We start from the raw sequence: 27,668 nt of genomic DNA on the forward strand, positions 1-27,668 counted from the left end.
GTTTTTATGCCGTAGCTCTGCCAGCACCTAGGGAAACCTAGCAAACCTATACATTTCTGAAAACTAGACACCCAGGGCAATTCAGGATGGGGTGACTCGTCTGCCTACCCCCAGGTTTTGTTACCCAGAATCCCTTACAAACATAAAAATTTGACCAAAAAAACACATTTTCCTCACATTTCTGTGGTGGAAAGTTCTGGAATCTGCGTGGATCAACAAATTTCCACCCACCCAGCGTGCCCCCAGGTCTCCCAAAAAAAATGGTACCTCACTTGCGTGGGTAGGCATAGTGGCTGCGACATGAAACAGCGCAAAACGCAGCATGGTTGCACCTCAATTTCCCAGTGAAATTTTGCACGATTCGGACAAAAAGACTACCTTTTGTTTTTGCGCCGTAGCTCTGCCAGCACCTAGGGAAACCTAGCAAACCTATACATTTCTGAAAACTAGACACCCAGGGCAATTCAGGATGGGGTGACTCGTCTGCCTACCCCCAGGTTTTGTTACCCAGAATCCCTTTCAAACAAAAACATTTGACCAAAAAAACACATTTTCCTCACATTTCTGTGGTGGAAAGTTCTGGAATCTGCGTGGAACAACAAATTTCCATGCACCCAGTGTGCCCCCAGGTCTCCCGAAAAAATGGTACCTCACTTGCGTGGGTAGGCATAGTGGCTGCGACATGAAACAGCGCAAAACGCAGCATGGTCGCACCTCAATTTCCCAGTGAAATTTAGCACGATTCGGACAAAAAGACTACCTTTTGTTTTTATGCCGTAGCTCTGCCAGCACCTAGGGAAACCTAGCAAACCTATACATTTCTGAAAACTAGACACCCAGGGCAATTCAGGATGGGGTGACTCGTCTGCCTACCCCCAGGTTTTGTTACCCAGAATCCCTTTCAAACAAAAAAATGTGACCAAAAAAACACATTTTCCTCACATTTCTGTGGTGGAAAGTTCTGGAATCTGCGTGGATCAACAAATTTCCACCCACCCAGCGTGCCCCCAGGTCTCCCGAAAAAAATGGTACCCCACTTGCGTGGGTAGGCATAGTGGCTGCGACATGAAACAGCGCAAAACGCAGCATGGTCGCACCTCAATTTCCCAGTGAAATTTTGCACGATTTGGACAAAAAGACTACCTTTTGTTTTTGCGCCGTAGCTCTGCCAGCACCTAGGGAAACCTAGCAAACCTATACATTTCTGTAAACTAGAGACCCAGGGCAATTCAGGATGGGGTGACTCGTCTGCCTACCCCCAAGTTTTGTTACCCAGAATCCCTTTCAAACAAAACAATTTGACCAAAAAAACACATTTTCCTCACATTTCTGTGGTGGAAAGTTCTGGAATCTGTGTGGATCAACAAATTTCCATCCATCCAGTGTGCCCCCAGGTCTCCCGAAAAAAATGGTACCTCACTTGCGTGGGTAGGCATAGTGGCTGCGACATGAAACAGCGCAAAACGCAGCATGGTCGCACCTCAATTTCCCAGTGAAATTTAGCACGATTCGGACAAAAAGACTACCTTTTGTTTTTGCGCCGTAGCTCTGCCAGCACCTAGGGAAACCTAGCAAACCTATACATTTCTGAAAACTAGACACCCAGGGCAATTCAGGATGGGGTGAATCGTCTGCCTACCCCCAGGTTTTGTTACCCAGAATCCCTTTCAAACAAAAAAATTTAACCAAAAAAAACACATTTTCCTCACATTTCTGTGGTGGAAAGTTCTGGAATCTGCGTGGATCAACAAATTTCCACCCACCCAGCGTGCCCCCAGGTCTCCCGAAAAAAATGGTACCTCACTTGCGTGGGTAGGCATAGTGGCTGCGACATGAAACAGCGCAAAACGCAGCATGGTCGCACCTCAATTTCCCAGTGAAATTTAGCACGATTCGGACAAAAAGACTACCTTTTGTTTTTGCGCCGTAGCTCTGCCAGCACCTAGGGAAACCTAGCAAACCTATACATTTTTGAAAACTAGACACCCAGGGGAATTCAGGATGGGGTGACTCGTCTGCCTACCCCCAGGTTTTGTTACCCAGAATCCCTTACAAACATAAAAATTTGACCAAAAAACACATTTTCCTCACATTTCTGTGGTGGAAAGTTCTGGAATCTGCGTGGAGCAACAAATTTCCACTCACCCAGCGTGCCCCCAGGTTTCCCGAAAAAAACGGTACCTCACTTGCGTGGATAGACATAGTGGCTGCAACAGGAAACGGTTCAAATCGTACGGTGGTGAATTTACATTACCTTATTGCAAAACTACCTTGATTTTGGGGGGGAGATCTGAATTTGTGGCCCGGGGCTCGGTGGTATTCTTTGCAAAGTAGCAAACCCAAACAGTTCTGAAAACTAGACACCTGGGGGAGTCCAGGGAGGTATGGCATGCATGGGTCCCCCAATGTTTTCCTACCCAGAACTCTCTGCAAATCTTAAAATTAGGTAAAAATTGCCCTTTTCCAAACTTTTTGGCGTGGGATCGCCGTGCCGGCAAAAAAGTCGTACCACCCTGCGTTCCCCTTGTTCTCCCGAGTAAAAGGATACCTCACTTGTGTGGGTGCCCCAAAGCAGAACACCCCAAAAATGAATTTTGAAAAAAGTAGTTTTTACTCACATTTACGTTTTACAAATTAAGCACCCCAGCCTAAGTCACTTGCCTTTGGCCCACCCACACAAGTGAGGTATCATTTTACTCGGGAGAACAAGGGAAACGCTGGGTGGTAGGACATTTGTTCCGGCAGCGAGATCCCACCCAAAAAAGTATGGAAAAGTGGGTTTTTGGACCAAAATTTCAGGTTTGCAGGGGTTTCTGGGTAGGAAAACATTGGGGGACCCACGCATGCCATACCACCCTGGACTCCCCCGGGTGTCTAGTTCTCAGAACTGTTTGTGTTTGGTAGTTTCCAAAGATGCCTGCCAAGCCCCGGGCCAAAAGCTCAGGTAACCCCCTCAAAAAATAAGATTATTTGGCTAAAGGTAATGTTTTCGTCTCCACAGTATGAATTGGGCCTTTTCCTAAAGCAGCCGCTATGCCTAACCACGCAAGTGAGGTACCATTTTTATCGGGAGACCTTGGGGAACGCTGGGTGGGAGGTAATTTGTGTGAGCCCAGTGATGCCACGCTTGCCCACACTAAAACGTGTGAAAAAACTGATTTTTTCCAAGCAAAAAATGAGGTTTGCAAGGGATTCTGGGTAAAGGAACGTTGGAGGATCCACGCAAGCCATACCTCCTTGGAAGCCCCCGGGTGTCTACTTTTCAGAAATGTGTGGGTTTGGTAGGTTTCCCTAGATGGCTGTCTCGCACGGGGCCAAAAACCCGGGTAACCCCTCTTGCAAAAGCTGGTGGACATGAATTCTCCAGCTTTTGCAAGAGGGGTTACCTGGGTTTCTGGCCCCGTGCGAGACAGCCATCTGGGGAACCTACCAAACCCACACATTTCTGAAAAGTAGACACCCGGGGGAGTCCAGGGAGGTATGGCATGCATGGGTCCCCCAATGTTTTCCTACCCAGAACTCCTTGCAAACCTTAATTAGGTAAAAATAGCACTTTTCCCAAAATTTTGCCGTGGGATCGCCGTGCCGGCAAAAATGTCCTACCACCCAGCGTTCCCCTTGTTCTCCCGAGTAAAAGGGTACCTCACCTTAACAGAGTTACTCAAAAGTCAAACATTCAAGCACGGCTATCTATTCCTCAAAGACACACACATACAGGTTGGATTTGGCACGAGGGCAAGTGATGGTTCAGTATATAAAATTTTATTAACAAGATATTTCAAAAAAATGAAATGCTCTGTCAATAAATAAATGCATAAAAACCGAACCAGTGACTCGCAACTCGTGAGCTGTAAAGCCACGACAAGGCACCAACCATTTTACAGGCCATTCATGCACCTTTCATACCTGATACAAACAAGACCACTGACACCATCTGGAATAAAAGCAACACATTACAACAATCACAATAAGGGACAAGGTACACCCTAATGCAGAAAGAGAAAAAAAAACAATTATTACTGCACACCCATCTAATCCGCAAGCACACACACATACTGGTTGGATTTGGCACGAGGGTGAGTGATGATTCAGTACATACAATTGTATACGCAAGTAATTTCACAAAAATGAAATACACTGTGTATAATTGCAAGTATGATAAACTGAACCACTGACTCACAGCTCGTGAGCTGTAAAGCTACGTCAAGGCACCAACCTCTTTACAGGCCATTCATACACCTTTCGTACGTGTGACACATTCAAAACATTCACAACGCCAGCCGCGGACTCATTACATTTCAACACTCACACCAGCAAACAGCGCCATTCAAGGGCCCATCACTTTCACACGCCCACATTTCTGACACTGGAACTACACAAATTGATGGACTGCGTGGAGTGTCACTCAACAAGCAGTGTGTGCAGTGACCAACAGAAAGTAACTACTCACACACCGCCAGCCGAGCGCCAGTCCACCCACACCACCAGCCAAGCACCAGACCATGCACACCGCCAGCCAAACACTCAGCGCACACCACCAGCCAAGCGCCTCTCCACGCACACCGCCAGCCAAGCACCACTCCGTGCACAGACAGCTAAACACCGCTCCACGCACACCCTCCAGCCAAGTACCACTCCACAAACACCACCAGCCAAGCGCCACTCCACACACACTGCCAGCCAAGCACCATTCCACACACACTGCCAGCCAAGCACCACTCCACACACACCGCCAGCCAAGCAGCACTCCACACACACCGCCAGCCAAGAACCACTCCATGCACAGACAGCCAAGCACCACTCCACGAACACCACCAGCCAAGCGCCACTCCACACACACCGCCAGCAAAGCACCACTCCACACACACCGCCAGCCAAGCACCACTCCACACACACCACCAGCCAAGCACCACTCCACACACACCGCCAGCCAAGCACCACTCCATGCACAGACAGCCAAGTACCACTCCACGAACACCACCAGCCAAGCGCCACTCCACACACACCGCCAGCAAAGCACCACTCCGTGCACAGACAGCCAAGCACCACTCCACACACACCGCCAGCCAAGCACCACTCCACACACACCGCCAGCCAAGCACCACTCCACACACACCGCCAGCCAAGCACCACTCCACACACACCGCCAGCCAAGCACCACTCCACACACACCGCCAGCCAAGCACCACTCCACACACACCGCCAGCCAAGCACCACTCCATGCACAGACAGCCAAGTACCACTCCACGAACACCACCAGCCAAGCGCCACTCCACACACACCGCCAGCCAAGCACCAGCCGGCACAAACCACAAACACATTTAGAATTCTTTTTTTGAAAATAACACTAAACAAATGGAAATACCTACAAATCAGGTAACACAAATTCTTAAAATAAAAACTTTGCACTAATGCCAATCCTTGAAACAAACTAAAAATGTTTTACAGAATGCAGACCAAGCAATTCACTTTACAGCTCAATCAAACTCCCAATAGTTCTTTTGCGTGTGGTACGATTTAAAACAAGCTGACATACACAATGCAGGCTTAGAAGGACAGTCAGGACAGTATATACGAGACTCCTTCCGCACGCCTCTTCGCCAACAGACTCTGCATCTTCTAGTCGGAAAGTCTCTAGCAGTAGTGGAAGGAATAGATTCAGGAAAGTGGCGATCTTGCAATCTAGCCACTTCCTCCACCACTCCAAATCTAGGAACACTTGCCTGCTGCACAAGTACAAGGCTGCCTATTATAGACTCCTGAAACTTAAGAAAAGTCATCTTCGTCCCAGGACAAGACTTCTGGTACACAACGAAAGCATTAAATGATGCCAAGTGGAACAGATGGATAGCCAACTTCTTGTACCAAACGTAAGCCTTTCGAAGAGCAGCATAAGGTTCCAACCTCTGATCTACTCTGTCAACACCACCCATGAACTTATTGTAAGCTAGAATGCACACAGGTTTGCGCACTTCAGCACCCTGACCCCAAACAGGCACAGGTACAGTACTTTCATCGTGGATAGTAGTCAGCATGTACACATCTCTCTTGTCTGAATACTTCACAGCTAAAAGCTCCCCACATCGCAATGCCGTAGACTGTCCCCGCACAAGCCTTTTGCAAACAAGTTCCTTTGGGAAACCTTTACGGTTACTGCGCATTGTGCCACAAGCAACAGTGCCCACTTTGGCCAACTCCTTGAACAACTGCACACCAGTGTAGAAGTTATCTACATATAAATGGTGGCCTTTGTTAAATAATCCTCTACCTAGTTCCCACACAATTTTCTCAGTTACTCCAAAAGTAGAAGGACAACCAGGAGGGTTAATGCGGGACTCCTTACCAGTGTACACCCTGAAATTGTAGACATATCCAGTCTCACTGTCACACAGCATATACAGTTTGATTCCATAGGGTGACCTCTTACTAGGAATGTATTGCCTAAAAACCAAGCGGCCCTTGAACAACACCAACGACTCATCCACTGTAATTTCTTTACCAGGGACAAAAATCTCAGAAAAACGATCAACAAAGTGATCAAGGACAGGCCGAATTTTAAACAAAGGTCACAATCAGGGTGATCGCGTGACAACGCTAAACTATTATCAGCAAAATGCATCATCCGAAGAAGAAGCGTATACCGATCACGACTTATGACTGCTGGAAATATAGCTGTTACCATCAAGGGACTAGTGGACCAATATGAAGTAATTGATGACTTCCTTATCAAGCCCATCAAAAAAGTTAATCCCAGAAACTTCTTCATCTCTTCAACATTGGTGGGAGTCCACCGGATTGCTCTACAATAGGGCTTAAGGCTGGCACTGTTGGCCCTCAAATATTGTTCTGCATATAAATTGGTTTGCTCAACAATCTCTTGCAAAAACACATCGTCAAAAAACAACTGAAAAAAATTAATTGGCAGAAAATTCTCTGTATTCACTCTACACCCAGGAACACCAGTGAACTCTGGCAATGCCGGCTGCACCAAGCCAGGGGGAACCCAGAGGCCATCCCTATCAACGGGGGGAGCAGCCACCCCAGCCTGCAGCACCGAAACATCTTGCTGCTGTTCTCCAACGGGAAACCTAACAGCCACAGATACTTCTGGCTGCACAACACCAACAGAAGACGTAGCATCCCCAGAGGGCTCTTCCTGCACTACACCAACGGGAAGCCCAGCAGCCTGAGATGCTTCTTGCTGCACTACACCACCGGGAAACCCAGCAGGCCCAGATGCCTCTTGCCGCTCTACACCAATGGGAAGCCTAACAGCCCCAGATGCCTCTTGCTGCACTACACGAGCAGGAAGACGAAAAGCACCAGGTGCCCCTTTGCGCACCACAGCAATGTGAAGCCTTTTGGGTGCAGGCTCCAGCCCACATGCCTCTTGCCGACGTAAAAAGAAAGGAAACCTTGCGGCCCTAGGCAGCAGCACAGGTGCCTCTTGGCCCACTACCGGCAACACAATGTCCTCCTGTACCATAGGCCCTTCATCAGCACTAGAAGAAGAGTCATCATCCGATGATGATGATTCCATGCGAAGAGAAAACTCACTGCCTGAATCTTCTGCCGCTTCCTGGGAGTCCGAATCGGACTCAGACTCTGAACCATGGTCCGAGGAAGACTCAAAAAGCAAACCAAGAACCTGCTGAGCAGTAATCCTGCGACTAGCCATTATCCTTACAAAGCAAGAAGACTGCACACACAAGTGAACAACAACCTACACTGTGCAAAGTAAGAAGTAAACAAGGTAAGGCTTTCACTAAAAGATAAATACAATCCAAAACAATTTCACTCTTACAAAATATAGCTACACTCACCAGCACCTACTCTGTTGAGACACAGCGAAAAGAAATGAAATCCCACTAGAAAGAAAAAAAGAAATGACATTAGAAAACAAAGTGCACATCAAACACTAATGCTGAAAAAAAAACACAGAGCCACACAAACTGCTAGAAGTACAACCTTTTTCAAAAAGACAAACATCAAGGAGAAGTAGTACAAAATACATTCACTTACCAAGCACAAGCAACTACACAAGCTGCAAACAGACACGCAACCTACAACAATCCAAACAGCAAAAGCCTGGAACAAGACAAAAATAGAGAAGAAAAAAAAATTACTACCACATTTCACAAACAATATAACAATTAAAAAAACAACACACAAATTTGCCCCCCAAATTAAAATTCGGCCAGATGGGCCATCAATTAGGGCTTAGACCAAATGAGATTAGATGAGGTTTAACATCAAGACACTGGATAATTTTTTGAATTTTTTTAAAGTGCCTGACCACTTTGGTGCCAGTCAGTCTTTTGCTACTACCAGTACCCATATCACACAGGGGCAGTAAGGACATTCATACACCTTTTGTACGTGTGACACATACAAAACATTCACACCGCCAGCCGCCCATCACTTTCACACGCCCACATATCTGACATAGCAACTACAGAAAATGATGGACTGCGTAGAGTGTCACTCAACTAGCAGTGTGTGTAGTGACCAACAGAAAGTAACTACTCACACACCGCCAGCAGAGTTCCAGTCCACCCACACCACCATCCAAGCACCAGACCATGCACACCGCCAGCCAAACCCCACTCTGCGCACACCGACAGCCAAGTACCACTCCACGCACACCATCCAGCCAAGTACCACTCCCCACAAACCGCCAGCCAAACACCACTCCCCACACACCGCCAGCCAAACACCACTCCACACACACCGCCAGCCAAGCAGCACTCCGTGCACAGACAGCAAAGTAGCACTCCAGCACACCACCAGCCAAGCGCCACTCCACACACACCACCAGCCAAGCAGCACTCCGTGCACAGACAGCAAAGTAGCACTCCACGCACACCACCAGCCAAGCGCCACTCAACACACACCTCCAGCCAAGCAGCACTCCACGCACACCACCAGCCAAGCGCCACTCAACACACACCTCCAGCCAAGCAGCACTCCGTGCACAGACAGCAAAGTAGCACTCCACGCACACCACCAGCCAAGCGCCACTCCACACACACCGCCAGCCAAGCAGCACTCCGTGCACAGACAGCAAAGTAGCACTCCACGCACACCACCAGCCATGCGCCACTCCACACACCGCCAGCCAAGCAGCACTCCACACACACCGCCAGCCAAGCAGCACTCCGTGCAGACAGCAAAGTAGCACTCCACGCACACCACCAGCCAAGCGCCACTCCACACACACCGCCAGCCAAGCAGCACTTCGTGCACAGACAGCAAAGTAGCACTCCACGCACACCACCAGCCAAGCGCCACTCCACACACACCGCCAGCCAAGCAGCACTCCGTGCACAGACAGCAAAGTAGCACTCCACGCACACCACCAGCCAAGCGCCACTCCACACACACCGCCAGCCAAGCAGCACTCCGTGCACAGACAGCAAAGTAGCACTCCACGCACACCACCAGCCAAGCGCCACTCCACACACACCGCCAGCCAAGCAGCACTCCGTGCACAGACAGCAAAGTAGCACTCCACGCACACCACCAGCCAAGCGCCACTCCACACACACCGCCAGCCAAGCAGCACTCCGTGCACAGACAGCAAAGTAGCACTCCACGCACACTAACAGCCAAGCGCCACTCCACACACACCGCCAGCCAAGCACCACTCCGTGCACAGACAGCAAAGTAGCACTCCACGCACACCACCTGCCAGGCGCCACTCCACAAGCACCACCAGCCAAGCACCACTCACCACCAGCCAAGCACCATCCAGCCAAGCGCCACTCCACACACACCGCCAGCCAAGCGCCACTCCACACACACCGCCAGCCAAGCAGCACTCCGTGCACAGACAGCAAAGTAGCACTCCACGCACACCACCAGCCAAGCGCCACTCCACACACACCGCCAGCCAAGCAGCACTCCGTGCACAGACAGCAAAGTAGCACTCCACGCACACCACCAGCCAAGCGCCACTCCACACACACCGCCAGCCAAGCAGCACTCCGTGCACAGACAGCAAAGTAGCACTCCACGCACACTAACAGCCAAGCGCCACTCCACACACACCGCCAGCCAAGCACCACTCCGTGCACAGACAGCAAAGTAGCACTCCACGCACACCACCTGCCAAGCGCCACTCCACAAGCACCACCAGCCAAGCACCACTCACCGCCAGCCAAGCACCATCCAGCCAAGCGCCACTCCACACACACCGCCAGCCAAGCGCCACTCCACACACACCGCCAGCCAAGCAGCACTCCGTGCACAGACAGCAAAGTAGCACTCCACGCACACCACCAGCCAAGCGCCACTCCACACACACCGCCAGCCAAGCAGCACTCCGTGCACAGACAGCAAAGTAGCACTCCACGCACACCACCAGCCAAGTGCCACTCCACACACACCGCCAGCCAAGCAGCACTCCGTGCACAGACAGCAAAGTAGCACTCCACGCACACCACCAGCCAAGCGCCACTCCACACACACCGCCAGCCAAGCAGCACTCCGTGCACAGACAGCAAAGTAGCACTCCACGCACACCACCAGCCAAGCGCCACTCCACACACACCACCAGCCAAGCAGCACTCCGTGCACAGACAGCAAAGTAGCACTCCACGCACACCACCAGCCAAGCGCCACTCCACACACACCGCCAGCCAAGCACCACTCCGTGCACAGACAGCCAAGTACCACTCTACACACACCACCAGCCAAGCGCCACTCCACACACACCGCCAGCCAAGCACCACTCCGTGCATAGATAGCCAAGTACCCCTCCACGCACACCGCCAGCCAAACACCACTCAGCGCACACCGACAGCCAAGTACCACTCCACACACACCGCCAGCCAAGCACCACTCCGTGCACAGACAGCCAAGTACCACTCTACACACACCACCAGCCAAGCGCCACTCCACACACACCGCCAGCCAAGCACCACTCCGTGCATAGATAGCCAAGTACCCCTCCACGCACACCGCCAGCCAAACACCACTCAGCACACACCGACAGCCAAGTACCACTCCACACACACCGCCAGCCAAGCACCGCTCCACGCACACCATCCAGCCAAGTACCACTCCCCACACACACCACCAGCAAACATGCCCAAGGGGTCGCTTCCTAAAAACTTTGTGTTAGTGGGCATTTTCCGCCACCCCCTGGGGGCAAAACGGCAAAAAAAACAGGCCGATTTGCCCCCAGGGTGGACAGAAAAACAAAAACACAATCATGTCCACCTGGAAGCGACCCTTACCCAAGGGGTCGCTTCCCAAAACAAACACATTGCCCCAACAAAAATCCCTGGTTCTAGTGGGTAATTTCTGCCCCCCCTGGGGGCAAAACGGCCAAAAAACGGGCCGATTTCCCCCCAGGGGGGGCAGAAAAACGAAAACATACTCAGACCCCGCCTGGAAGCGACCCTTGCCCAAGGGGTCGCTTCCTAAAAACTAAAATTACATCCCTGGTGTCTAGTGGGCATTTTCTGTCCCCCCTGGGGGCAAAACGGCAAAAAAAACGGGCCGATTTGCCCCCAGGGGGGACAGAAAAACGTAAACAAAATCAATGGCCACCATCTTGGCAAAAATCAATATCCCTGGTGCTAGTGGGGAATTTCTGCCCCCCCTGGGGGCAAAACGGCCGAAAAAACGGGCCGATTTCCCCCCAGGGGGGGCAGAAAAACGAAAACATATTGCCAGCCAGCCTGGAAGCGACCCTTGCCCAAGGGGTCACTTCCTAAAAACTAAAAGTATATCCCTGGTGTCTAGTGGGGGCATTTCCGCCGCACAATCGCGACGCTGTGCGCGATCGTGAGGCAGAAATGCCCTGCAAAGAGACATCAGGGGAAAGGAAAATCTCTTTCCTCTCCCCTGATGCCTCTTCGCTGCCCCCAAACCCCCGCCAGCCTCGAGAAACCTACCTTCTTCCAGCGCGGTCAGGAAGCAAATGGCTTCCTGAGCGCTGGGAATCCCTGATGATGTCAGCGCACGCTGTGCGCGCTGACGTCATCAGGGATTACCATGGGGGGGGGCGGGGGCGGCAGCGGAAGCTCTTCCACTGCCGCCCCCAGCAAAACAACGAGGATCAGAGAGCCTCGGGGGGAGCGCCAGCGCTTCCCCCGAGGGTGGGGCTGATGACGAGCTGGCCTTGTCATCCGCGCAGGACAGGTAAGCGCGATGACGAGCCCAGCTCGTCATTAGCCCCGAAGGGGTTAAACAGCTGAAATTAAGCTTTCCAAATCTCCCGGTTGAACTATCATTAGCACTGCTTCCTGTGCTGGTCCTCCAAAAGATGTGTGAATTGGCCTGTTAGCTCAGTTGGTTAGAGCGTGGTGCTAATAACGCCAAGGTCACAGGTTCGATCCCTGAACAGGCCAAGTTTAATTCTTTGAAAAAAGATGAATTTTTCTTGTGTCTCATTTTGGACTGTTTATCTCCTTGGATCAAACGCTGCTTGAAAGATTGGATGAATACATTTGATATAATTATAGAATCAATTACTATTCTTAAAGCGCCTGGAATATCTATTAATGGTTCTAAGTTCTAACGCCAAGTAACTAAATCTCTTATTTATTGCAATTTATTGAGATCATTTTTGTTTAGTCTTGTTGATAATATATAAAGATACTATGAATGTAAACAGCTGAATATAAGCTTTCCAACTATCCCGGATTAACAATCAGTAGGACTTCATCATCTGCTTCATCTTCAGTAGTATGCTATATATTTAGTGACTCTATTAGTTTGGTCTGTTAGAGCATGAAGTTAAAAATGCCAAGGACATACTTTCAATCAGTCTCCAAGCCAATACTTGATGCTCCTTTAATGTTGAAAATAGATGTATTTTCTACTGTATCATGTTTATCTCTATATTTCCTTTGAGGAGAAGCTGATAAAATGATTAGATGAATCAATTCAATATAGGTGATGAATATTTATTTATTGCTTAACCACATGGAAAAAACGTTAATGGTTCTAAGTACTAACACTAAGTATGAAAATCTCTTTTGTATTGTAATTTTTTTTTAGTCATATTAGTTTCTTCATGTTGATAATATATAACAATAACTTCATGGTAAACTGCTGAAATTAAGCTTTCCAAATCTCCTGGGTTAACTATCATTTGCCCTTCTTCATTTGCTGGACCTCCAGGTAGTTGTGCAAAATGGCCTGTTAGCTCAGATGGTTAGAGCGTGGTGCTAATAATGCCAAGGTCACAGGTTCGATCCCTGTACAGGCCAAGTTTAATTGTTTCAACAAAGATGAATTTTTCTTGTGTCTCATTTTGGACTGTTTATCTCCTTGAATCACACGCTGCTTGAAGGATTGGATGGAATCAGTAGCATTTCATCATCTGCTAATTCTTCAAAAGTATTCTATATATTTAGTGAGCCTATTAGTTTAGTCTGTTATAGCATGAAGTTAAAAACACAAAGGACATAATTTCAATCAGTCTCCAAGCCAATACTTGATGCTCCTTTAATGTTGAAAATAGATGTATTTTCTTCTGTATCATGTTTACCTCCATATTTCCTTTGCGCAGAAGCTGATAGAATGATTAGATGAATCAATTGAATATAGGTGATGAATATTTATTTATTGCTAAACCACGTGGAAAAAACGTTACTGGTTCAAAATTCTAACACTAAGTATGGAAATCTCTTTTGTATTGCAATTTTTTTGAAGTCATATTAGTTTCTTCATGTTGATAATATGAAAGTTAATTCATATTAAACAGCTGAAATTAGGCTTTCCAAATCTCCCGGTTGAACTATCATTAGCATTGCTTCCTGTGCTGGTCCTCCAGAAGATGTGCAAATTGGCCTGTTAGCTCAGTTGGTTAGAGCGTGGTGCTAATAACGCCAAAGTCACAGGTTCGATCCCTGTACAGGCCAAGTTTAATTCTTTGAAAAAAGATGAATTTTTCTTGTGTCTAATTTTGGACTGTTTATCTCCTTGGATCAAACGCTGCTTGAAGGACTGGATGAATACATTTGATATAATTATAGAATTAATTACTATTCTTAAAGTGCCTGGAATATCTATTAATGGTTCTAAGTTCTAACACCAAGTAACTAAATCTCTTATTTATAGCAATTTATTGAGATCATTTTTGTTTAGTCTTGTTGATAATATATAAAGATACTATGAATGTAAACAGCTGAATATAAGCTTTCCAACCATCCCGGATTAACAATCAGTAGGACTTCATCATCTGCTTCATCTTCAATAGTATGCTATATATTTAGTGACTCTATTAGTTTAGTCTGTTAGAGCATGAAGTTAAAAACGACAAGGACATACTTTCAATCAGTCTCCAAGCCAATACTTGATGCTCCTTTAATGTTGAAAATAGATGTATTTTCTACTGTATCATGTTTATCTCTATATTTCCTTTGAGGAGAAGCTGATAAAATGATTAGATGAATCAATTCAATATAGGTGATGAATATTTATTTATTGCTTAATCACATGGAAAAAACGTTAATGGTTCTAAATTCTAACACTAAGTATGTAAATCTCTTTTGTATTGTAATTTTTTTTAAGTCATATTAGTTTCTTCATGTTGATAATATATAACAATAACTTCATGGTAAACTGCTGAAATTAAGCTTTCCAAATCTCCTGGGTTAACTATCATTTGCCCTTCTTCATTTGCTGGACCTCCAGGTAGTTGTGCAAAATGGCCTGTTAGCTCAGATGGTTAGAGCATGGTGCTAATAACGCCAAGGTCACAGGTTCGATCCCTGTACAGGCCAAGTTTAATTGTTTGAAAAAAGATTAATTTTTCTAGTGTCTCATTTTGGACTGTTTATATCCTTGAATCACACGCTGCTTGAAGGATTGGATGGAATCAGTAGCATTTCATCATCTGCTAATTTATCAAAAGTATTCTATATATTTAGTGAGCATATTAGTTTAGTCTGTTAGAGCATGAAGTTAAAAACGCAAAGGACATAATTTCAATCAGTCTCCAAGCCAATACTTGATTCTCCTTTAATGTTGAAAATAGATGTATTTTCTTCTGTATCATGTTTACCTCTATATTTCCTTTGCGCAGAAGCTGATAGAATGATTAGATGAATCAATTGAATATAGGTGATGAATATTTATTTATTGCTAAACCACGTGGAAAAAACGTTAGTGGTTCAAAATTCTAACACTAAGTATGGAAATCTATTTTGCATTGCAATTTTTTTGAAGTCATATTAGTTTCTTCATGTTGATAATATGAAAGTTAATTCATATTAAACAGCTGAAATTAAGCTTTCCAAATCTCCCGGTTGAACTATCATTAGCACTGCTTCCTGTGCTGGTCCTCCAGAAAATGTGCAAATTGGCCTTTTAGCTCAGTTGGTTAGAGCGTGGTGCTAATAACGCCAATGCCACAGGTTCGATCCCTGTACAGGCCAAGTTTAATTCTTTGAAAAAAGATTAATTTTTCTTGTGTCTCATTTTGGACTGTTTATCTCCTTGGATCAAACGCTGCTTGAAGGACTGGATGAATACATTTGATATAATTATAGAATTAATTACTATTCTTAAGGCGCCTGGAATATCTATTAATGGTTCTAAGTTCTAATGCCAAGTAACTAAATCTCTTATTTATAGCAATTTATTGAGATCATTTTTGTTTAGTCTTGTTGATAATATATAAAGATACTATGAATGTAAACAGCTGAATATAAGCTTTCCAACTATCCCAGATTAACAATCAGTAGGACTTCATCATCTGCTTCATCTTCAATAGTATGCTATATATTTAGTGACTCTATAAGTTTACTCTGTTAGAGCATGAAGTTAAAAACGCCAAGGACATACTTTCAATCAGTCTCCAAGCCAATACTTGATGCTCCTTTAATGTTGAAAATAGATGTATTTTCTACTGTATCATGTTTATCTCTATATTTCCTTTGAGGAGAAGCTGATAAAATGTTTAGATGAATCAATTCAATATAGGTGATGAATATTTATTTATTGCTTAACCACATGGAAAAAACGTTAATGGTTCTAAGTTCTAACACTAAGTATGAAAATCTCTTTTGTATTGTAATTTTTTTTAAGTCATATTAGTTTCTTCATGTTGATAATATATAACAATAACTTCATGGTAAACTGCTGAAATTAAGCTTTCCAAATCTCCTGGGTTAACTATCATTTGCCCTTCTTCATTTGCTGGACCTCCAGGTAGTTGTGCAAAATGGCCTGTTAGCTCAGATGGTTAGAGCGAGGTGCTAATAATGCCAAGGTCACAGGTTCGATCCCTGTACAGGCCAAGTTCAATTGTTTGAACAAAGATGAATTTTTCTTGTGTCTCATTTTGGACTGTTAATCTTCTTGAATCACACGCTGCTTGAAGGATTGGATGGAATCAGTAGCATTTCATCATCTGCTAATTCTTCATAAGTATTCTATATATTTAGTGAGCCTATTAGTTTAGTCTGTTAGAGCATGAAGTTAAAAACGCAAAGGACATAATTTCAATCAGTCTCCAAGCCAATATTTGAAGCTCCTTTAATGTTGAAAATAGATGTATTTTCTTCTGTATCATGTTTACCTCCATATTTCCTTTGCGCAGAAGCTGATAGAATGATTAGATGAATCAATTGAATATAGGTGATGAATATTTATTTATTGCTAAACCACGTGGAAAAAACGTTACTGGTTCAAAATTCTAACACTAAGTATGGAAATCTCTTTTGTATTGCAATTTTTTTGAAGTCATATTAGTTTCTTCATGTTGATAATATGAAAGTTAATTCATATTAAACAGCTGAAATTAAGCTTTCCAAATCTCCCGGTTGAACTATCATTAGCACTGCTACCTGTGCTGGTCCTCCAGAAAATGTGCAAATTGGCCTTTTAGCTCAGTTGGTTAGAGCGTGGTGCTAATAATGCCAATGCGACAGGTTCGATACCTGTACAGGCCAAGTTTAATTCTTTGAAAAAAGATGAATTTTTCTTGTGTCTCATTTTGGACTGTTTATCTCCTTGAATCAAACGCTGCTTGAAGGACTGGATGAATACATTTGATATAATTATAGAATTAATTACTATTCTTAAAGCGCCTGGAATATCTATTAATGGTTCTAAGTTCTAACGCCAAGTAACTAAATCTCTTATTTATAGCAATTTATTGAGATCATTTTTGTTTAGTCTTGTTGATAATATATAAAGATACTATGAATGTAAACAGCTGAATATAAGCTTTCCAACTATCCCGGATTAACAATCAGTAGGACTTCATCATCTGCTTCATCTTCAATAGTATGCTATATATTTAGTGACTCTATTAGTTTAGTCTGTTAGAGCATGAAGTTAAAAATGACAAGGACATACTTTCAATCAGTCTCCAAGCCAATACTTGATGCTCCTTTAATGTTGAAAATAGATGTATTTTCTACTGTATCATGTTTATCTCTATATTTCCTTTGAGGAGAAGCTGATAAAATGATTAGATGAATCAATTCAATATAGGTGATGAATATTTATTTATTGCTTAACCACATGGAAAAAACGTTAATGGTTCTAAGTTCTAACACTAAGTATGTAAATCTCTTTTGTATTGTAATTTTTTTTAAGTCATATTAGTTTCTTCATGTTGATAATATATAACAATAACTTCATGGTAAACTGCTGAAATTAAGCTTTCCAAATCTCCTGGGTTAACTATCATTTGCCCTTCTTCATATGCTGGACCTCCAGCTAGCTGTGCAAAATGGCCTGTTAGCTCAGATGGTTAGAGCGTGGTGCTAATAACACCAAGGTCACAGGTTCGATCCCTGTACAGGCCAAGTTTAATTCTTTGAAAAAAGATTCATTTTTCTAGTGTCTCATTTTGGACTGTTTATCTCCTTGAATCACACGCTGCTTGAAGGATTGGATGGAATCAGTAGCATTTCATCATCTGCTAATTCTTCAAAAGTATTCTATATATTTAGTGAGCCTATTAGTTTAGTCTGTTAGAGCATGAAGTTAAAAACGCAAAGGACATAATTTCAATCAGTCTCCAAGCCAATACTTGATTCTCCTTTAATCTTCAAAATAGATGTATTTTCTTCTGTATCATGTTTACCTCCATATTTCCTTTGCGCAGAAGCTGATAGAATGATTAGATGAATCAATTGAATATAGGTGATGAATATTTATTTATTGCTAAACCACGTGGAAAAAACGTTACTGGTTCAAAATTCTAACACTAAGTATGGAAATCTCTTTTGTATTGCAATTTTTTTGAAGTCATATTAGTTTCTTCATGTTGATAATATGAAAGTTAATTCATATTAAACAGCTGAAATTAAGCTTTCCAAATCTCCCGGCTGAACTATCATTAGCACTGCTTCCTGTGCTGTTCCTCCAGAAGATGTGCAAATTGGCCAGTTAGCTCAGTTGGTTAGAGCGTGATGCTAATAACGCCAAGGTCACAGGTTCGATCCCTGTACAGGCCAAGTTTAATTCTTTGAAAAAAGATGAATATTTCTTGTGTCTTATTTTGGACTGTTTATCTCCTTGGATCAAACGCTGCTTGAAGGATTGGATGAATACATTTGATATATTTATAGAATTAATTACTATTCTTAAAGCGCCTGGAATTTCTATTAATGGTTCTAAGTTCTAACGCCAAGTAATTAAATCTTTTATTTATTGCAATTTATTGAGATCATTTTTGTTTAGTCTTGTTGATAATATATAAAGATACTATGAATGTAAACAGCTGAATATAAGCTTTCCAACTATCCCGGATTAACAATCAGTAGGACTTCATCATCTGCTTCATCTTCAATAGTATGCTATATATTTAGTGACTCTATTAGTTTAGTCTGTTAGAGCATGAAGTTAAAAACGCCAAGGACATACTTTCAATCAGTCTCCAAGCCAATACTTGATGCTCCTTTAATGTTGAAAATAGATGTATTTTCTACTGTATCATGTTTATCTCTATATTTCCTTTGAGGAGGAGCTGATAAAATGATTAGATGAATCATTTCAATATAGGTGATGAATATTTATTTATTGCTTAACCACATGGAAAAAACGTTAATGGTTTTAAGTTCTAACACTAAGTATGAAAATCTCTTTTGTATTGTAATTTTTTTAAGTCATATTAGTTTCTTCATGTTGATAATATATAACAATAACTTCATGGTAAACTGCTGAAATTAAGCTTTCCAAATCTCCTGGGTTAACTATCATTGCCCTTCTTCATTTGCTGGACCTCCAGGTAGTTGTGCAAAATGGCCTGTTAGCTCAGATGGTTAGAGCGTGGTGCTAATAATGCCAAGGTCACAGGTTCGATCCCTGTACAGGCCAAGTTTAATTGTTTGAACAAAGATGAATTTTTCTTGTGTCTCATTTTGGACTGTTTATCTCCTTGAATCACACGCTGCTTGAAGGATTGGATGGAATCAGTAGCATTTCATCATCTGCTAATTCTTCAAAAGTATTCTATATATTTAGTGAGCCTATTAGTTTAGTCTGTTATAGCATGAAGTTAAAAACACAAAGGACATAATTTCAATCAGTCTCCAAGCCAATACTTGATGCTCCTTTAATGTTGAAAATAGATGTATTTTCTTCTGTATCATGTTTACCTCCATATTTCCTTTGCGCAGAAGCTGATAGAATGATTAGATGAATCAATTGAATATAGGTGATGAATATTTATTTATTGCTAAACCACGTGGAAAAAACGTTACTGGTTCAAAATTCTAACACTAAGTATGGAAATCTCTTTTGTATTGCAATTTTTTTGAAGTCATATTAGTTTCTTCATGTTGATAATATGAAAGTTAATTCATATTAAACAGCTGAAATTAAGCTTTCCAAATCTCCCGGTTGAACTATCATTAGCATTGCTTCCTGTGCTGGTCCTCCAGAAGATGTGCAAATTGGCCTGTTAGCTCAGTTGGTTAGAGCGTGGTGCTAATAACGCCAAAGTCACAGGTTCGATCCCTGTACAGGCCAAGTTTAATTCTTTGAAAAAAGATGAATTTTTCTTGTGTCTCATTTTGGACTGTTTATCTCCTTGGATCAAACGCTGCTTGAAGGACTGGATGAATACATTTGATATAATTATAGAATTAATTACTATTCTTAAAGCGCCTGGAATATCTATTAATGGTTCTAAGTTCTAACGCCAAGTAACTAAATCTCTTATTTATTGCAATTTATTGAGATCATTTTTGTTTAGTCTTGTTGATAATATATAAAGATACTATGAATGTAAACAGCTGAATATAAGCTTTCCAACTATCCCGGATTAACAATCAGTAGGACTTCATCATCTGCTTCATCTTCAATAGTATGCTATATATTTAGTGACTCTATTAGTTTAGTCTGTTAGAGCATGAAGTTAAAAACGCCAAGGACATACTTTCAATCAGTCTCCAAGCCAATACTTGATGCTCCTTTAATGTTGAAAATAGATGTATTTTCTACTGTATCATGTTTATCTCTATATTTCCTTTGAGGAGTAGCTGATAAAATGATTAGATGAATCAATTCAATATAGGTGATGAATATTTATTTATTGCTTAACCACATGGAAAAAACGTTAATGGTTCTAAGTTCTAACACTAAGTATGAAAATCTCTTTTGTATTGTAATTGTTTTTAAGTCATATTAGTTTCTTCATGTTGATAATATATAACAATAACTTCATGGTAAACTGCTGAAATTAAGCTTTCCAAATCTCCTGGGTTAACTATCATTTGCCCTTCTTCATTTGCTGGACCTCCAGGTAGTTGTGCAAAATGGCCTGTTAGCTCAGATGGTTAGAGCGTGGTGCTAATAACACCAAGGTCATAGGTTCGATCCCTGTACAGGCCAAGTTTAATTGTTTGAACAAAGATGAATTTTTCTTGTGTCTCATTTTGGACTGTTTATCTCCTTGAATCACACGCTGCTTGAAGGATTGGATGGAATCAGTAGCATTTCATCATCTGCTAATTCTTCAAAAGTATTCTATATATTTAGTGAGCCTATTAGTTTAGTTTGTTAGAGCATGAAGTTAAAAACGCAAAGGACATAATTTCAATCAGTCTCCAAGCCAATACTTGATTCTCCTTTATTCTTGAAAATAGATGTATTTTCTTCTGTATCATGTTTACCTCCATATTTCCTTTGCGCAGAAGCTGGTAGAATGATTAGATGAATCAATTGAATATAGGTGATGAATATTTATTTATTGCTAAACCACGTGGAAAAAACGTTACTGGTTCAAAATTCTAACACTAAGTATGGAAATCTCTTTTGTATTGCAATTTTTTTGAAGTCATATTAGTTTCTTCATGTTGATAATATGAAAGTTAATTTATATTAAACAGCTGAAATTAAGCTTTCCAAATCTCCCGGCTGAACTATCATTAGCACTGCTTCCTGTGCTGTTCCTCCAGAAGATGTGCAAATTGGCCTGTTAGCTCAGTTGGTTAGAGCGTGATGCTAATAACGCCAAGGTCACAGGTTCAATCCCTGTACAGGCCAAGTTTAATTCTTTGAAAAAAGATGAATATTTCTTGTGTCTTATTTTGGACTGTTTATCTCCTTGGATCAAACGCTGCTTGAAGGATTGGATGAATACATTTGATATATTTATAGAATTAATTACTATTCTTAAAGCGCCTGGAATTTCTATTAATGGTTCTAAGTTCTAACGCCAAGTAACTTAATCTTTTATTTATTGCAATTTATTGAGATCATTTTTGTTTAGTCTTGTTGATAACATATAAAGATACTATGAATGTAAACAGCTGAATATAAGCTTTCCAACTATCCCGGATTAACAATCAGTAGGACTTCATCATCTGCTTCATCTTCAATAGTATGCTATATATTTAGTGACTCTATTAGTTTAGTCTGTTAGAGCATGAAGTTAAAAACGCCAAGGACATACTTTCAATCAGTCTCCAAGCCAATACTTGATGCTCCTTTAATGTTGAAAATAGATGTATTTTCTACTGTATCATGTTTATCTCTATATTTCCTTTGAGGAGGAGCTGATAAAATGATTAGATGAATCAATTCAATATAGGTGATGAATATTTATTTATTGCTTAACCACATGGAAAAAACGTTAATGGTTTTAAGTTCTAACACTAAGTATGAAAATCTCTTTTGTATTGTTATTTTTTTTAAGTCATATTAGTTTCTTCATGTTGATAATATATAACAATAACTTCATGGTGAACTGCGGAAATTAAGCTTTCCAAATCTCCTGGGTTAACTATCATTTGCCCTTCTTCATTTGCTGGACCTCCAGGTAGTTGTGCAAAATGGCCTGTTAGCTCAGATGGTTAGAGCGTGGTGCTAATAACGCCAAGGTCACAGGTTCGATCCCTGTACAGGCCAAGTTTAATTGTTTGAAAAAAGATTAATTTTTCTAGTGTCTCATTTTGGACTGTTTATCTCCTTGAATCACATGCTGCTTGAAGGATTGGATGGAATCAGTAGCATTTCATCATCTGCTAATTCTTCAAAAGTATTCTATATATTTAGTGAGCCTATTAGTTTAGTCTGTTAGAGCATGAAGTTAAAAACGCATAGGACATAATTTCAATCAGTCTCCAGGCCAATACTTGATTCTCCTTTAATGTTGAAAATAGATGTATTTTCTTCTGTATCATGTTTACCTCTATATTTCTTTGCGCAGAAGCTGATAGAATGATTAGATGAATCAATTGAATATAGGTGATGAATATTTATTTATTGCTAAACCACGTGGAAAAAACGTTAGTGGTTCTAAGTTCTAACACTAAGTATGGAAATCTCTTTTGTATTGCAATTTTTTTGAAGTCATATTAGTTTCTTCATGTTGATAATATGAAAGTTAATTCATATTAAACAGCTGAAATTAAGCTTTCCAAATCTCCCGGTTGAACTATCATTAGCACTGCTTCCTGTGCTGGTCCTCCAGAAGATGTGCAAATTGGCCTTTTAGCTCAGTTGGTTAGAGCGTGGTGCTAATAACGCCAAGGTCACAGGTTCGATCTCTGTACAGGCCAAGTTTAATTCTTTGAAAAAAGATAAATTTTTCTTGTGTCTCATTTTGGACTGTTTATCTCCTTGGATCAAACGCTGCTTGAAGGACTGGATGAATACATTTGATATAATTATAGAATGAATTACTATTCTTAAAGCGCCTGGAATATCTATTAATGGTTCTAAGTTCTAACGCCAAGTAACTAAATCTCTTATTTATAGCAATTTATTGAGATCATTTTTGTTTAGTCTTGTTGATAATATATAAAGATACTATGAATGTAAACAGCTGAATATAAGCTTTCCAACTATCCCGGATTAACAATCAGTAGGACTTCATCATCTGCTTCATCTTCAATAGTATGCTATATATTTAGTGACTCTATTAGTTTAGTCTGTTAGAGCATGAAGTTAAAAACGCCAAGGACATACTTTCAATCAGTCTCCAAGCCAATACTTGATGCTCCTTTAATGTTGAAAATAGATGTATTTTCTACTGTATCATGTTTATCTCTATATTTCCTTTGAGGAGTAGCTGATAAAATGATTAGATGAATCAATTCAATATAGGTGATGAATATTTATTTATTGCTTAACCACATGGAAAAAACGTTAATGGTTCTAAGTTCTAACACTAAGTATGAAAATCTCTTTTGTATTGTAATTGTTTTTAAGTCATATTAGTTACTTCATGTTGATAATATATAACAATAACTTCATGGTAAACTGCTGAAATTAAGCTTTCCAAATCTCCTGGGTTAACTATCATTTGCCCTTCTTCATTTGCTGGACCTCCAGGTAGTTGTGCAAAATGGCCTGTTAGCTCAGGTGGTTAGAGCGTGGTGCTAATAACACCAAGGTCACAGGTTCGATCCATGTACAGGCCAAGTTTAATTGTTTGAACAAAGATGAATTTTTCTTGTGTCTCATTTTGGACTGTTTATCTCCTTGAATCACACGCTGCTTGAAGGATTGGATGGAATCAGTAGCATTTCATCATCTGCTAATTCTTCAAAAGTATTCTATATATTTAGTGAGCCTATTAGTTTGGGGCACCCCCGCGCCGCACGGCCACCAGCTGCTGCGTGTGCCCCCAGTGCCTGCCTCTGTCTCAGCGCCGGCCTCGCTGCCGCCCTGAGCGCTCTCCTTGGTTTCCCCCCGTTTTTGCCAGCATTTGTGCTTGTTTCTCAGTGTTTCCGCTGCCTTTTTGCCCGCTTTTGCCAGCATTTGTGCTTGTTTTCTCCGTGTTTTCGCTGCCTTTTTGCCCGTTTTTGCCAGCATTTGTGCTTGTTTTCTCCGTGTTTTCGCTGCCTTTTTGCCCGCTTTTGCCAGCATTTGTGCTTGTTTTCGCTGCCTTTTTGCCCCGTTTCTGTCTGCATTTGTGCTTGTTTTCGCTGCCTTTTTCCCCGTTTCTGTCTGCATTTGTGCTTGTTTTCGCTGCCTTTTTGCCCCGTTTTGACCTAATTTGGTGCTTGTCTTGTGTCTGCCCTTCTCGCCGCCCCCCGCTCCCGCTTCCCGCCACCGCCTTAGCCCCGCCCCTTTTTTCTTCTGTTTCCCTCCCCGCTCCCGCCTCCCAGCTGCTCCGCCCACCCGCGCACTTGGCCTTAAATGGCGACCGTGCGAACGCGCAGCGTTGACGCGCAGCGGGCGCGCCGATTGTGCGCCGAAGGCGCGCCAAAGGTAAGCCCGTCTGCGCCCGTCCGCGACCGGACCGCGACCAGCGCCAGGACCCCTGGCCCCCACCGACGGAAGCCGACCCGACGAACCTACAGCGCCGCCGACCTCATCGCACTCAACACCGGCCACATCCCAGGATGTCACCGAGCCGCCCCGAAGCACACCCACGGACCCTTCAGCTGCCTCGCCTGCAAGTTCACCTGCATCCGGACCTTCCCTGCACCCGCCAAGCCGAACTCCAGCAGCACCCACCTCAAGTGCATCCTGCTCAACACCCGCTCCGTCCACAGACACGCCGTAGAACTCTGGAACCTGCTCGACACCACCGCCCCCGACGTTGCCTTCATCACCGAGACCTGGATGAACGCCTCCTCAGCCCCAGACATCGCCATCGCCATCCCAGAGGGCTACAAGATCACCCGGAGGGACCGCGACAACCAGACCGGAGGAGGCATCGCCATCATCCACAGAGACACCATCCGCATCACGACCAACACCGACGACACCCTCACCACCGCTGAACACCTGCACTTCCAGATCCACACCAACCCGAAGACCACCCTCAGAGGCACCCTGATCTACCGACCCCCGGGACCACGCACACGATTCAGCGAGGACATCGCCGACTTCGTTAGCCCGCACGCTCTCCCCTCCGCCGACTACATCCTCCTGGGGGACCTCAACTTCCACCTGGAGAACAACAACGACCGCAACACCACCACCCTGCTCGACAACCTCGACAACCTCGGACTCAAGCAACTGGTGACCACCCCCACCCACCTCGCCGGACACACACTCGACGCCGTCTTCTCTTCCAGCAAAGACGTCACCTTCAGCCACGCAACAGGACTCCACTGGACGGACCACAGCTGCGTCCACTTCACCTTCAAAAGAACGACGATCCACCACCACCAGCAACAGGCTGCTCGAAGAAGCTGGAACAAGATCACAGCCAACCAGCTCACCGCCTCCCTGAGCCAGCACCCTCCCGCCAACTCAGCGAACCCCAGCCAGGCCGCCGACAACCTCACGAAGTGGATCAGCAACTGCGCGGACGAACTCGCCCCTCTGAGGACCCCGCCCAGCAGATCCTGCAGCAGAAAAACACCATGGTTCACCGACGAACTCAAGTGCTCCAAGAAGAACTGTCGAGCCCTCGAGAAAGCCTGGAGAAGGGAACCAACGACGGACAACATGGCCACCCTCAAGCTCGCCACCCGGAAACACCATCAACTGATCCGCGCCACCAAGAAAAATACATACAAGGACCGGCTGGACAACAACGCACACAACTGCAAGGAACTCTTCAACATCGTGAAAGAGCTCTCCAACCCCAACGCCGGAAACAACGACATCACCCCGTCGCAAGACCTCTGCAACTCCCTCGCGTCCTACTTCCACAACAAAATCACGGACATACACAACAGCTTCAGCAACCAACCAACGCAAGCCACAACCGCAACGACGCCACCATCCACCACCCTCCGCACCTGGACCCCGATCAGCACCGAAGACACCATCCGCACCATGAACTCCATCCATTCCGGATCTCCGACTGACCCCTGCCCTCACCACGTCTTCAACAAGGCCGACGCTGTCCTCGCACCCCACCTGCGGGACATCATCAACACCTCCTTCGACTCCGCCACCTTCCCTGAGAGCTGGAAGCACGCCGAAATCAGCGCTCTCCTCAAGAAACCCACAGCAGACCCCACCGACCTCAAGAACTACCGTCCCATCTCGCTCCTCCCGTTCCCGGCCAAAGTCATCGAGAAGACCGTCAACAAACAGCTGGCCGCCTTCCTCGAGACGAATGGATCCCTCGACCCCTCGCAGTCCGGCTTCCGAGCGAACCACAGCACGGAGACCGCCCTCATCGCCGCCACCGACGACCTTCGAACTCTGATGGACAACGGAGAAACAGCGGCCCTCATCCTCCTGGACCTCTCCGCGGCTTTCGACACTGTCTGCCACCGCACCCTAGTACAGCGCCTCAGCAACATCGGAATCCAGGAGAAGGCACTGGAATGGATCACCTCCTTCCTCGACGGAAGAACACAAAGAGTCCGCCTACCACCGTACAAGTCAGAGGCCACCAAAGTCATCTGCGGCGTACCCCAAGGATCCTCGCTGAGCCCAACCCTCTTCAACGTCTACATGAGCCCCCTCGCGGCCATCGCACGCCAACACAACCTGAACATCATCTCCTACGCCGACGACACCCAGCTGATCCTCTCCCTGACCAACGACCCCGCCACCGCCAGAACCAACCTGCACGAAGGGATGAGAGACGTAGCCGAATGGATGACGACCAGCCGCCTGAAACTGAACTCAGACAAGACGGAGGTCCTCATCCTGGGCGCCACGCCCTCCGCCTGGGACGACTCCTGGTGGCCCCCCGCCCTGGGCACCGCACCCAAACCGACGGACCACGCACGCAACCTGGGCTTCATCCTGGACTCCTCCCTCTCCATGACCAGACAAGTCAACGCCGTCTCCTCGTCATGCTTCAACATCCTGCGCATGCTACGTAAGATCTTCCGGTGGATCCCCACCGAGACGAGGAAGACGGTCACCCAAGCCCTCGTCACCAGCCGACTGGACTACGGCAACGCCCTCTACGCCGGAACCACGGCGAAACTCCAGAAGAGACTCCAGCGGATCCAGAACGCCTCGGCGAGACTCATCCTCGACATCCCCCGACGCAGCCACATCACCGGACACCTGAGAGATCTGCACTGGCTCCCGGTCAACAAGAGAATCACCTTCCGGCTCCTCACCCACGCGCACAAAGCCCTACACGACCAAGGCCCGAGCTACCTCAACAACCGGATCAGCTTCTACACTCCCAAGCGCCTCCTCAGATCAACCAACCACGCCCTCGCCGCCGTCCCCCGCATCCGAAGAGCGACAACAGGAGGAAGGTCCTTCTCCTACCTGGCCGCCAAGACCTGGAACTCACTTCCGACCAATCTGCGCCTGACCCAAGACCACCTCTCCTTCAGGAAGCAGCTCAAGACCTGGCTGTTCGA

At 44.7% G+C, this 27,668-nt stretch overlaps 6 non-coding genes across 6 annotated transcripts; all 6 read left to right on the forward strand.

Annotated features, from left to right (window-relative positions):
* The first annotated feature begins 12,285 nt into the window (after nt 1–12,285).
* Nucleotides 12,286–12,359, forward strand: TRNAI-AAU (transfer RNA isoleucine (anticodon AAU)). Its single transcript has one exon. It is a non-coding gene; the product is annotated as a tRNA-Ile (tRNA).
* A 1,444-nt stretch (nt 12,360–13,803) lies between these two features.
* TRNAI-AAU (transfer RNA isoleucine (anticodon AAU)) lies at nt 13,804–13,877 on the forward strand. Its single transcript has one exon. It is a non-coding gene; the product is annotated as a tRNA-Ile (tRNA).
* Nucleotides 13,878–14,667: 790 nt separating this feature from the next.
* TRNAI-AAU (transfer RNA isoleucine (anticodon AAU)) lies at nt 14,668–14,741 on the forward strand. Its single transcript has one exon. It is a non-coding gene; the product is annotated as a tRNA-Ile (tRNA).
* A 5,132-nt stretch (nt 14,742–19,873) lies between these two features.
* Nucleotides 19,874–19,947, forward strand: TRNAI-AAU (transfer RNA isoleucine (anticodon AAU)). Its single transcript has one exon. It is a non-coding gene; the product is annotated as a tRNA-Ile (tRNA).
* Nucleotides 19,948–21,391: 1,444 nt separating this feature from the next.
* TRNAI-AAU (transfer RNA isoleucine (anticodon AAU)) lies at nt 21,392–21,465 on the forward strand. Its single transcript has one exon. It is a non-coding gene; the product is annotated as a tRNA-Ile (tRNA).
* A 790-nt stretch (nt 21,466–22,255) lies between these two features.
* TRNAI-AAU (transfer RNA isoleucine (anticodon AAU)) lies at nt 22,256–22,329 on the forward strand. The gene has a single exon. It is a non-coding gene; the product is annotated as a tRNA-Ile (tRNA).
* The last annotated feature ends 5,339 nt before the right edge of the window (nt 22,330–27,668 follow it).

The sequence above is a fragment of the Lissotriton helveticus genome, chromosome 4_1 (genome assembly GCF_964261635.1).
Source record: "Lissotriton helveticus chromosome 4_1, aLisHel1.1, whole genome shotgun sequence".
Classification (NCBI taxonomy): Eukaryota; Metazoa; Chordata; class Amphibia; order Caudata; family Salamandridae; genus Lissotriton; species Lissotriton helveticus.